At 37.3% G+C, this 12652-nt stretch overlaps 1 non-coding gene across 1 annotated transcript; it reads right to left on the bottom strand.

The window, feature by feature from the left end:
- Positions 1–8779: 8779 nt before the first annotated feature.
- Positions 8780–8886, bottom strand: LOC128291374 (small nucleolar RNA R71). The gene has a single exon (XR_008281148.1). It is a non-coding gene; the product is annotated as a small nucleolar RNA R71 (small nucleolar RNA).
- Between the last annotated feature and the right edge of the window lie 3766 nt (positions 8887–12652).

The raw sequence follows: 12652 nt of genomic DNA, 5'->3' as shown, positions 1-12652 counted from the left end.
GAGTCCGCAAAGAGTTTGTCATCTATAGCGACGCCTCCCTACTTGGGTTAGGTTGTGTATTGATGCAAGAAGGTCGAGTTGTGGCCTATCGTCGAGGCAATTAAAGCCACATGAGAAAAATTATCCGACTCATGATCTCGAATTGGCCGCCATCGTGTTCGCCTTAAAGATTTGGCGACATTACTTATTTGGTGAAAGGTGTCATGTGTACTCGGATCACAAAAGTTTCAAATATTTGATGACCCAAAGAGACTTAAATCTGCGACAAAGGCGTTGGCTCGAGCTGTTAAAGGATTACGAGCTGGTCATTGACTATCACCGGAAAGGCGAATGTGGTTGCGGATGCCTTGAGTCGTAAATCATTATTCGCTTACGAGCGATGAGCGTGCACTTATCCGTCCGATCCGATAGTGTGTTAGTAGCTGAATTGAAAGCCAAACCACTATTGATACATCAAATTCGAGAAGCTCGGAAAGTCGACGACGAGTTTGTCGCAAAACGGTGAGTGTGTTCGAACAAGGACTCGAAATTTCAAATCGATGATGACGATTGTTTGAGGTTCAAAAGTCGTCTGTGTGTTCCAAAGAATTGAACTCATTTCGATAATTCTGAATGAAGCCCATTGTAGCCGAATGGCAATCCACCCGGGAGTACGAAGATGTACAATGATTTGAAACGTCGGTTTTGTGGCATGGTATGAAGCGAGACATCTCCGACTTTGTTTGAGATGTTTAATATGTCAACAAGTGAAAGCGGAACATCGGTGCCTTGAGGATTACTTCACCAATCATGATACCCAGTGGAAATGGGATCGAGTCACAATGGACTTTGTATCCGGACCGCCATTGTCGCAAGTAAGAAGGATGCGGTTTGGGTCGTGGTAGATAGATTGACTAAGTCGGCCCACTTTGTCCCCGTCGTCGGATTTTTCAATGGACAAACTAGCCGAATTGTACGTTTCTCAGTTGTGAGATTACACGGGTGCCTATTTCCATCGTGTCGGATAGAGATCCGAGATTTACCTCGCGATTTTGGAAAAAGTTGCAAGAAGCTTTGGGTACCAAGTTGCATTTCAGACCGCTTTCACCCCCAAACCGATGGTCAATCCGAAGCGGATAATTCGGATACTTGAGGATATGTTGAGATGTTGCGTCCTCGAGTTTAGTGGTTCATGGGAACGGTATTTGCCGTTGATTGAATTCGCCACAACAACAACTTTCAATTAAGTATTAAGATGGCACCTACGAGGCTTTGTACGTCGTAAATGCCGTACACCATTGTTTTGGTGAGCTTGGTGAAAGCAAGATTTTCGTGGTGGATTTGGTTAGAGATCTTTGAGCAGAAAGTGAAAGTAATCCGTGAAAGTCTGAAGATAGCCTCCGATCGTCGAAGTCATACGCGGATCTGAGCGTAAGGATATCGAGTATCGTGGGTGATAAAGTGTTTCTCAAGGTATCACCTTGGAAAAAGATACTCGATTCGGCCGTAAGGGCAAGTGAGCCCGAGGTTCATTGGGCCATATGAGATATCCGAGCGAGTCGGTCCGGTGGCATATCGTTTGATTTTGCCCCGAACTCAAAAGGTTCACGATGTCTTTCATGTTTCGATGCTTCGACGCTATAGATCCGATCCATCACACGTGATTAGCCCATCAGAAATTGAAATCCAAGCTAATATGAGTTATGATGAAGAACCGATTCATATCCTATCACGAGAAGTGAAAGAGTTGCGAAACAAGCGGGTTCCGCTAGTGAAAGTGTTATGGCTCAAGCACGGGATAGAAGAAGCTACTTGGGAGACCGAGAACTCTATGAGAGAGCGATATCCAAACCTATTTACCGGTAAGATTTTTGGGGACGAAAATCTCTTAAGTGGGGGAGAGTTGTGACACCCCTAATGTGACCCTAGTCGGAGAGTGGTTTCGGGACCACGAAACCGAGTCACAAGAATAATTAGGTGTTATATTCTGTGCTTATTGTATGTGGAATTTGTATGCGTAAATATTTCGTGTCTTGATTTTTATTAATTAGGTGCAAATTTATAAGAAAGGACCCATGTGCTAGGACTTGAAAATGTGATAGGTGTATTTTAAGTGGCCTAATAATGCATGAAGTGAAATAAATGGAGTTGCATGTCAATTATCCCATTTCCTAAGGTGGATGGCGGCCATGACAAATTATGGGCAAGGAAAACATGTTTCCAACATGTTTGGCTAGTGAGTTATGTAGGAAGTATTATAATAAAATAAGCATAAAAAATGAAAAAAAAAAGAGAAAGATGAGCTTGGATGCCCTTGTTGCCGTGAGTAGAGGAAAAGAGAGGAGAAATTTTGTCCATCCATTTTCACTTCTTGGCGAAAATACTAAGGAAAAGGGGAGGATTTTTGCTTCATGCTTGGTTTAGAAGAGATCTAGAAGGAGATTTGGCTAAATTGCATCAAGATTAAGGTATGTATGAGGTTGTGTTGGGAGTTTCATGCATGTTTTGGTTGCTAACTTGATGTGCATGTTAGCCATGGCTCAAATCTTTGTTATGCCATGGAAATGGTATTTGGCCAAAGTTGTTATGGTGATAAAGCCATTGCATGCTAAGTGTGAAGCTTGATGATGATGCATGCAATGATGGATTGTCTACTCTTGAGTAAGATTTTGAGTTTTCTTTTGTTCAACCATGATTGAAGTTAAAAGGGCATGATTGTCATATTCGCCATGATGCATTCATGAGCATGATTCATGCTTCTTGCATGTTAGTTAAAATTTGTGTTTTGGATGGCTATGGACACCTTGAAATTCGCCATGCTCATATATGTATATATATGTTTGCACATGATGTTTTGGTTATGAAGGAAGTGATGAATATGTTTGTTTAAAGAAGAATATGTTGAAGAATAATTGTGAAATTGCAAGCACATTCGGCCTAGCACACATATGAGTGCTTGATGCTATATTATAAGTTTTGAGCTACAATATGCAAAGCATTAACTAGTAAAATGCATGCTGTTTTTGTGAGGTATTAAGTGCATAATTGGCCTCAACATGTACATGAATATTCGGCCTTGGGTAGCCTATTGAAGGCCTTAACTTTTCCTTGATGCTCGAATAAATTGTATTGAATTGCTTGATGTAGTATAAAATGTGCATGACCATTGTGTATTCAAGCTAAAGGGTGGCCATATGACCATTTAAACTCCTTGTCATATTCGGCCATAAGCTAGCACAATGAGGTTTTAATAAATTGAATTTGTTTGAATTAGCTCAAGAGCTTAGAGGGCCACAATTGGACAAGGGGAAGGAGAAAGTGATCGAATAGTCAGTAAAAGCCGTTCGACAACATCCGAGGTAAGTCCTCAAGAAGTGATCTTACTTGAATTATGTGGAATGAAATATGGATGTATTGATTATTGATTTATGTGTGTATGAGTATTTGAATGATACCGGGCTAAGTCCAGAAGGCGATTATGCTAGTGATTATAATTGAGTTTGAGCCTTAGTAACGAAAATGAAATATGTATGTCCAATGATTATTGATGTATGTGTGCATGAGAAATTGAATGATATCCGGCTAAGCCCCAAGACAATTATGTTGAAATCATATCCGGTTAAGACCAAGGCAATTGTGCTAGTGGCTACATCCGGGCTAAGACCAAGGCATTCGTGCGAGTCATTCTATCCAGGGCTAAGACCAAGGCATTTGTGCACGTGGTTATATCTGGTTATATTCGAAGAATCTTGGGCTGGAGGTGAGTGTTGGTTGCTGTAATAAATTCAATTAAATGCGCTCGAAAAGCCCAAAGAATAAGGTACGTTTATATGTGCATTGGAAAGTCGACATGTTTGAGCAACATTCGCTCAATCGTCTAACGAATTTCAGCTATTGAATTGATCGATACTTTGTGAAAGCATATAATGATGAAGTGTGAAGTAAGAATGACTATGTGAATGTGTATTAATGGAATGATGCATTTGGTTATGTGAATGTATTGCTTTAATTAAAGCTGATTATATTCCTTGAGACTTACTAAGCATAAAAATGCTTACCCCGTTGCTTTGGCTCTCTGTTTTATAGATTTCGCTCGATAGCAATCGGATTCGGGATCAATAAAGTCGAAGTCATCCACACTATCAACGCCTCTATTTTGGTATAAATTTTTGGTTGAACTTTGAAATGGCATGTATAGGACTACCCCTTGTTGGTTTAAAAATGTGGTGATGTATATGTATACGGCCATGCGAAAATGGCTCGTAAAAGGAAGCATGAACTTAGACTATTTTTGGTTTGTATGTATATATATGGTGTCATGATGTGATTATGGATTGGAAATGGGAATGTTGGTCACATGATCAGCCATTGGTATGGTTAAAATGATCATATATGAACCTATGTATGGCAAGACTAGTTGGTTCATGGAGACTACAAAATAGGTAAGACCTACCTTAAAAACAGAAGCTGCCAGCTGCAGTGACGTGAATGTGAAAAATCACCAAAATTTGTAGGACTGGTATTAAATAGTGAATAAGCTATGTAAATGAACCTTGATGAGTCTATTTCATATGGAAGAAACGAAATGGTCATAGGAGTTACAGGTTAAGAGATATGAAAGCTATTGTGAGACAGGGCCAGAACGGTTTCTGGGTCCCCTGTCGCAACTTTAAAAGTTTACTATAAATTATCCAGAAAGAATTAGGAGTCATTCCTTATATGTACAGATTCCATTTTGAGTCTAGTTTCATTAGAAACAAACGACACCAGTATTAAATCCCTGTACAGAGTGATATTCAAGTTATAGCGCGCGAAGGTCAGAGCAGTCGATCCCTGTAACATGGGTGACTTTAACTAATAAACTGTACCAATTGGCCCAACCAAAAATTCTAGAAATAAATCCATGGATGGATATATGAGTCTAAATTTAGGGAAAATTTACGAAACCAGTTTCTGAGTTTTGAAACTCGAGATATGATTTTTAAGGCGACGGTGATGCTGTTTTCCACTTTGTTGGAAATGTCAAATTGGTGGCAAAACATGTGAACTTGGCTTGTTAACCCCTCGTGTCCGACACCGGCGATGGTCTCGGGTTCGGGGTGTTACACCATATTAGATATATATATATGGCATTGGAGACAGGAATAATTCATGTAAGTCCATGTCGAATACATGGCATTGGTAGGATATTGATAGACAGGAACGACCCTAGTATCCTTAGTATTCCGAGTGGTTCAACGGGTCATTGTACACGTTAAATTACAGTGAATTTTCAGCAAAAGAGAAGGTAGATTATATTTATGAATAGTGAAAGGTCAGGTCAGAAAGAAGGTAAGTGAGTAAAGAAGAAGGTAGAAAATGAGAAGTAAAGAAAGTTTATGAGGCTAGGTGACATTATGTATAACTATTCATTATGTTGAATGTTGTAATTTATTTGCTTGTAAGCTTACTAAGCCTAATGCTTACTCTCTTTATTTTCTTTTTCTTATAGTTTTTATCAAGCCACTCGGGGATCGAAGGAAACGTCAGAGACCCGATCACACTATCGAAGAAATCACATTGGTATAGTTAGACGTTTCGTTTTGTGTATGGCATGTATAGGAACTTGGTTTCTTTTGATATGATATGATCAATGAATGATGTGTAAATACTTGCTAGTGATTAGCTAATACAATGGCTGATGATATACATGTTTAATAGTATGTATGATTAAGTAGCAACTATCACATGAAAACTATGAAAAATGTGAAAGTAACTTAAAAACGGATTCAAGTATCAGAAATAACGTGACATTGAAAAATCACAAAAAAAAATTGTAGAGACATGGTTTGATGGTGAATGATATATGAAATTAAAGCTCATTGTGTCTATTTTCATATGGAATAAGCAAAACAGGTAAAGGTTTTGTATTTTATAAGATATTTGAGTTTTAGTGAAATAGGGCCAGAGCGATTTCTGGATCCTCTATTCCAACTTTGGAAATTCAACATAAATTTTAAAAATATAATTAGGTGGTTTATTGTATATGGTTAGAATCCTTATTGAATGTAGTTTTAATACAAACAAACGATATCGTCATATGAATTTTGTACAGGGAGAAAAGTGGTTCATAGTAAGTAGAGGTCAGTGCAGTTGGGGTAACTTTAACTAATAAACTGTACTAATTGGCTAAGTCAAAATTCTAGAAAAAAATTAGTAGATATATATATGAGTCTAGTTTTAGGAAAAATTTATAGATATTAATATCGAGTTTTGAAACTCGAGAAATGAATTTTTAAGCAACCATGACGCAGAAAAATAGTTTATTCCGAAAATTAAAATAAGTGGCTTAGAGTTGTTTAAAAGGTAAGATAAGTTTAGTAACACCTCAAGCTTGACTCCGGTGACGGTTTCGGGCATGGGGGCAATACAAAAGACTTCTGCGAGCCCTCTTGATTCATCTTGGGTCACAAAAATGTGGGCTAACAATCATTGTCCATCTTGTCTTGTTTCGCCACCTCTGTCTCTTCCTTGACCACAAGCACTAGCTCGTACTTGAGTGGGGGTCGCAGTCTGAACCTGCGATCTCTCCTGTCATTCTGAACAATCCCTTCTTAAATGGTCCTCATAACAACACTTGAAATAACCTTCAGTCACTTTACGACATTCACTAGGATGTCTTCACTTACAATGCTCACAAAATGGTGATAACTCTTGAAAAGAGTTATAATTCATACTTTTATATTTAGTTAACTGCTTGTCCTTAAGTAAAATTAAATTCATTTTAGGTAATTGCATGATTATTTTTAGTTAGTCAAGTATTGCATGTAAAGACTTGGGATGATGATTACTTTAGTGCATCTGTACTTTTAATTGTTGGTAGAAAGGCTTTGTAGTGGTTGAATGACAGGTTTAAGGAAGAAAGATAGTAAAGGATGGAGATCTGATGAGGCAGGAGATTTGATGAGGCATTACGAGAGATTGCCATGGCAATTCTGAGAAAGAAAATGATAAATACCCGATCATTAATTAGAGGGTTCAGTAGTTGGCCCCCTACATGTACATGCAATGGAAAATATCAACCTCAAAATTAGGGTAAATGTAATCATTGGCTGACAACTTTTACCCTAAAGGAGGACCTAAGTATAAAAAAAAAAAGAAGGGAGGTCTGTGAGAGGAGAACAGAAGGTACAACTGATTGCAAATATAAAGCTTTGATAGAGGCCTCTTTGTGACAAGGAGGGTAATTTGAGCTATTGGGAGCTTGGTTGAAGACACACACCAATCACCAAGTTGGGCGAATTTGTGTTCTGAACCTAGTTTTCTTCCTCTGCAATTTGTTCTAAATTTTTTGATTTAAAATGTTATTTTAGGATGTCGAGGATATTAACATACTTGAATTTGTGTAACCCAGTCATAAGCTAGCTTAGCATAGCTGGGGATTACTTTTGATGATGTTTTAACTTTGATGAATGTTTATCGATGAATACGATTCAATTTACTGCTTTACCCAAGGTTTATTTCTGTTTATATACTTAATAGGATATTGATAAATGCTTGATAAGTTTGAAAGTAAATTAATATCGACAGAGTTAGGTTGCTTGGACCAACATTGGGTAATATAAGAGTGATTTGAGTGAAATGCTCATGTAAACTCTAGACATAAAGATTTACCTTATACGATTTAGAGGATTATGTTTCAGTCCTGGTTGCTAATTCTTAGTTTATAGATCTACAGTGTCTTAGGAGTGAGCAGCTTTAGGTTTTGCTTTCGATAGAGGTAAACCATGTTAGTACCCAATCGAGTAGTAGGTTACCATATTTTTTCCATGGCATTGTTCCTAAGTTATAATTAATTCATTAGTAATCCCAGCCTTTACAATAAATATTCCAATCATGTTAGAATCTTGAGTGCTTTTATTTGCAATCTACAATAGTACATTTCATTACTTTCATTTTTAGTAGTTTAATTGCATTGTTATTTCTCAAAATATCATTCAATTCATTTATCTCTTCTACTCACTTGCATTAATTTAAACAAAGAAAACTAATCCAATCCTCAATGGAACAATACCCACTCATAACTTTATTACTTGATTCGACGTGTATACTTGCACAATATGCATATCATATTCAGACGCGATAAGTTTTTGGCCCATTGCCGAGGATTGGCACTTGGAAACTTTAGTTTTTTATTTTAATTTCTATATTTTTAACTGTTAACTTGTTTATTTTGTGATCACAGTAGGTTTGTTACTAGTTCTATGTGTAGAGGAATTCTTATTGAACAACTCTATCCCTTAGATCTAGAAATTGAAAGAACCTAGCGAAGAAAAAGAAAAGAACAAAAAATAATGAATCAAGGTGGTAATAATCAACCTGGCTTGAATAAGATACTTAATCTGGGATCTGGCAATAGTAATCCTAAGGTTGATTAGATGGTTGATGATCGTGATAGAACAATTCGAGAGCATGTAGTTCCTATCTTAGACGATCTAAACCCTGGAATAGTCAGGCCACAAATTCAAGGCCCTCACTTTAAGCTGAAACCTGTAATGTTTCAGATGCTACAATCAATTGGCCTATTTGGTGGTTTTCCAATTGAAGATCCTATATTACACTTGAGACTTTTCTTAGAGGTCTACGATTCTTTCAGATAGCAAGTGGTCCTAAAGATGCCGTAAAACTCAAGTTGTTCCCCTATTCTTTAAGAGATCGTGCTAGAACATGGCTCAACACTTTGCCATCTAGAGCAATAGAATCACGGAATGATCTCTATTAAAGATTCCTGCTGCAATATAACCCACCAAACATGAATGTTAAATTGAGAAATGACATAACATCCTTTAGGCAACTAGAGGATGAAACATTGCGTGAAGTGTGGGAAAGGTTCAAAGATCTACTTAGGAAATGTCCTATGCATGGATTTCAACATTATACCTAAATAGAGATGTTCTATAATGGTTTGAATGCACATGCATGGATGATGGTTGGCGTCTCAGCTAATGGAACTCTATTGGACAAGTCTTATAATGTAGCATACTAGTTTTTCAAGTAAATTTCCAATAACGATTATCAATACCACACAACAAGAGCTAAAGTGGTCAGAGAGTAGCTGAATCATTTGAACTGGATGTGATTACTTCGCTTACTGCTCAAGTATCTTCTTTAGCCAAGATGATAAAAACCATGCAGAAGCCTAGTTAGGTGAAAGAGCTGCAACTAGTTAGGTTATCTTATGTTTAATGTAGTAAGGATCACATATTCGAAGAGTGACTTTGGAACCCAGCATCTATCTACTATATAGGCAACTTCAATGCGAACAACAACCCTTATTCCAATATGTATAACCCTGGTTGGAAGCAACACCCAAATTTTATCAGTCTGAATGCCATAAATGTCCCACCTAGTTTTTATCAGTCTATACTGCCTCAACAATAAGTTTAATAAGGGCAGACATCATATTCTTCCTCATCTATTGAATCTCTATTAAATGAGTATATGGCCAAGAATGATGTCATGATCCAGAGCCAAGAGTCATCTTTATGAGCTTTAGAGAGCCAAGTAGTACAGATAGCTAATGCTTTTAACTCAAGAACATAAGGAAATTTTCGTAGTGATAACGAGAATGCAAGACCCCATGGGAAGGAACATTATAGAGCAATCACTCTTACAAATTTCATATAACTAGATAGAATTGACAAGAGTGTTACTGCTGAAACAACAAATTCAAAATCTAACCAAAGCAAAACTTGAAAAATTAGAAAAGCACCACAAATGAGAAAAATGGACCAAGTAATGCCAAAGCAAACTTAGATAGCATTGCTGAATAGAATTCCTAGGCAAAATAATCACTGCAACTTGAAGTTTGCCCACCCTCAGCATTTTCCAACGATTTCAGAATCACAGACAATACCAACAATTTAGGCGATTCTTGGATGTCATTAAGCAACTTCACATCAATATACCTTTGGTGGAAGATTTCTAGCAAATGCTAAACTATGTCAAGTTTATGAAAGATATACTTTCAAGGAAAAGACAAGGTAGAGAATTTGAAATAGTCGCACTCACTGAAGGGTGCACTACTATGCTAACAAATAAATTGCCTCCAAAGTTGAAGGACCCAGGAAGCTTCACAATACCTTGCTCAATTGGTAACAAATATGTTGGGAAGACCTTGTGCAATTTAGGAGCGCGTATAAACCTTATGCCCATGTCTGTGTTCAAAACGCTAGGAATTGGTAAAGCAAAACCTACCACTATGACCTTGAAACTGGCAGATCAATCATGTGCACATCGAGAAGATAAAATCAAAGATGTCCTGGTAAAGGTAGATAAATTTATTTTCCCTGCTGATTTCTTTGTATTAGACTGTTAAGTTGACAAAGATGTGCCTATTATTTTGGGTAGACCTTTCTTGAAATAGGTAGGATTATTATTGATGTTCAAAACGGTGAGTTAACTATGAGGGTAAATGATAAACAAATCACTTTTATTATTTTCTAGGCTTTGAAATGTGCTAATGATATAGAAGAGTGTCATGATGTCAGTTTGTTACATTCTCTTGTGGAAGAGGAAAAAAATACCATGAAAAAGAGCATAGTGAATTGGATTTGGCTGATATTGATGATGAAGGGACATTAGGACACCACAAGTAGTTGCTACAATCCAAACTAAATTGTGTAACAACCTGTTTTTAGTGAAATCAAAGTAGTGGTTTTAGGCCCACAAATTCGATGTCAAAATATTTATTTTATTATTTTAATGTCTACATGTCAGTAATGTCGTGTAAAAATTTTGTTAAGAAATTTTATCATTTGCATGCTTAATTTGATAAAAAGGATTTGTAACACCCCAAACCCAGCTTAGACGTTATGGCCGAATCTGGCATGTCATGTTGAAGTGTCTTTCGAAAATTGGTAGAAATTCGTTTCTGAGTTGAAATCTCTTTGTTAAAAACTCAAAACATCTTAACCATTTATTAACCATTTAAAACGTCTTTACTTTAAAAACATTATTTGTTGTAGAAGCAATATCCAAAAATGTTGCAAAAACGTGGTGAATTAAAAACAGTTAATCTTTTCAAAAACCAGCATTCTATCACTATCAGTTAAGTATCAAATAAATAAAGCCCAAATAAAATAACTTAAGTTTAAGAGGCTTTATTACATAATCAAACCCAAAGCAAAATTTTAAATATAAATAAAGTTAAGCATAAAAAAAATTGTGATTGTGTGGCCACCTTCGAGTCCCTCGCAGCTCCAAATCGTCTAAGGTTGGGGATTACCTACACAGTTAAAAACGGGGTGAGTTTACAAAAAATCAGTGTGTAATCCCGTAAAAAAATAGTCAGTAAGAGAACAAAATGCAAAAGTAGTCTGGGACAGAGCCTTTTTTAGTAATAGCATAGTGTGGGCCTTAGCCCAATATAGTAACAGTGTGCGTCTAAGCCCAATCTGATGTCGAATCGAAATAGGATACATGCGGCCTAAGCCCAATACTGATGATGATACCGAGAATGAAATGTAACAGTGAAATAATGCAATCCATCCCAATCCAGCCAACACACCATACGGGGATAAAATCGACCCACCTAGCCAGCACACCAATATCACAGCATAGCTACCAGAAATAATAGCACAACAAAGCTGCCAGATAATTACACAGCTTACAGCCATCAGTAGAGGTAATTTGATCGGCACAAAGCCATCAGTAGCTATAATATGATCGGCACACAGCCATGGGTAAATATGGCCGACACAGAGTCATCAATAAATATGATAGGTACATAGCCACAGGTAAATACGATTAGCACAAAGCCATAAACAAGATGGCACAAAGCCATATTTGGGTTGGCATAGATCCATAATCAGATTAAGCGGCATTAAGCCATCCATCGGACCACAGTCGTCTCGTGTGACCCGTGCGACCTTAACAGATCAATACTAGGTCCACAGTCATCTCGTGTGACTCGTGCGACCCTATCAGAACAGTACTTCCTCCATATCAATGTCCCAACCCTATGCAATATGTCATGTATGTCATGCTCAATCATCACACGTGTATGCAAAATGGCCATGCTCAATAACAATCATTTAAACATATATTAAAAGCAAATCAGTTTTACAACCACAGTCAAGTCAGTTAAAACACAGTCAAACAATCACATTCAAATCAATCAAATCCATAGTCTAAGTCGGTAATTTACCTACAAGGGCAAAACAGTCATTTTACCCTACAAGGGTATTTCGGTAATTTTACAAATTAGGGGTATTTTTGTAATTTTAAAATCCAAGGGTATTTCGATAATTTTTCAAACTAGTGGTATTTCGGTAATTTTACAATCTGAGTGTATTTCGGTAATTTTACAAACTAAGGGAATTTCGTTAATTTTACAATATGAAGGTATTTCGATAATTTTACAAACCCGGGGTCTTAACTACCCAACAGATGGTCCACCGTCGCCTTGAGTGACTTAAGTAACCTAAACAAACCTAACAGTGTAAATGAGTCTAAGGCCCATACACTCGTGTTGCCTATTTAGCCTAGACACAGCCACAACGTTTCAAACGTCACAGTCCAAACAACACTTACCACATCACATACCTTTTATCCGTTGTGGCCCACAAGCCCACCGAGCCCACTCGACCCATTTCGACCCAACGAGGCCCAGAAATGCCCAAGACCACGAGAG

The sequence above is a fragment of the Gossypium arboreum genome, chromosome 3 (genome assembly GCF_025698485.1).
Source record: "Gossypium arboreum isolate Shixiya-1 chromosome 3, ASM2569848v2, whole genome shotgun sequence".
NCBI classification, from domain to species: Eukaryota; Viridiplantae; Streptophyta; class Magnoliopsida; order Malvales; family Malvaceae; genus Gossypium; species Gossypium arboreum.
This window is presented reverse-complemented; position numbering and strand designations above follow the sequence as displayed.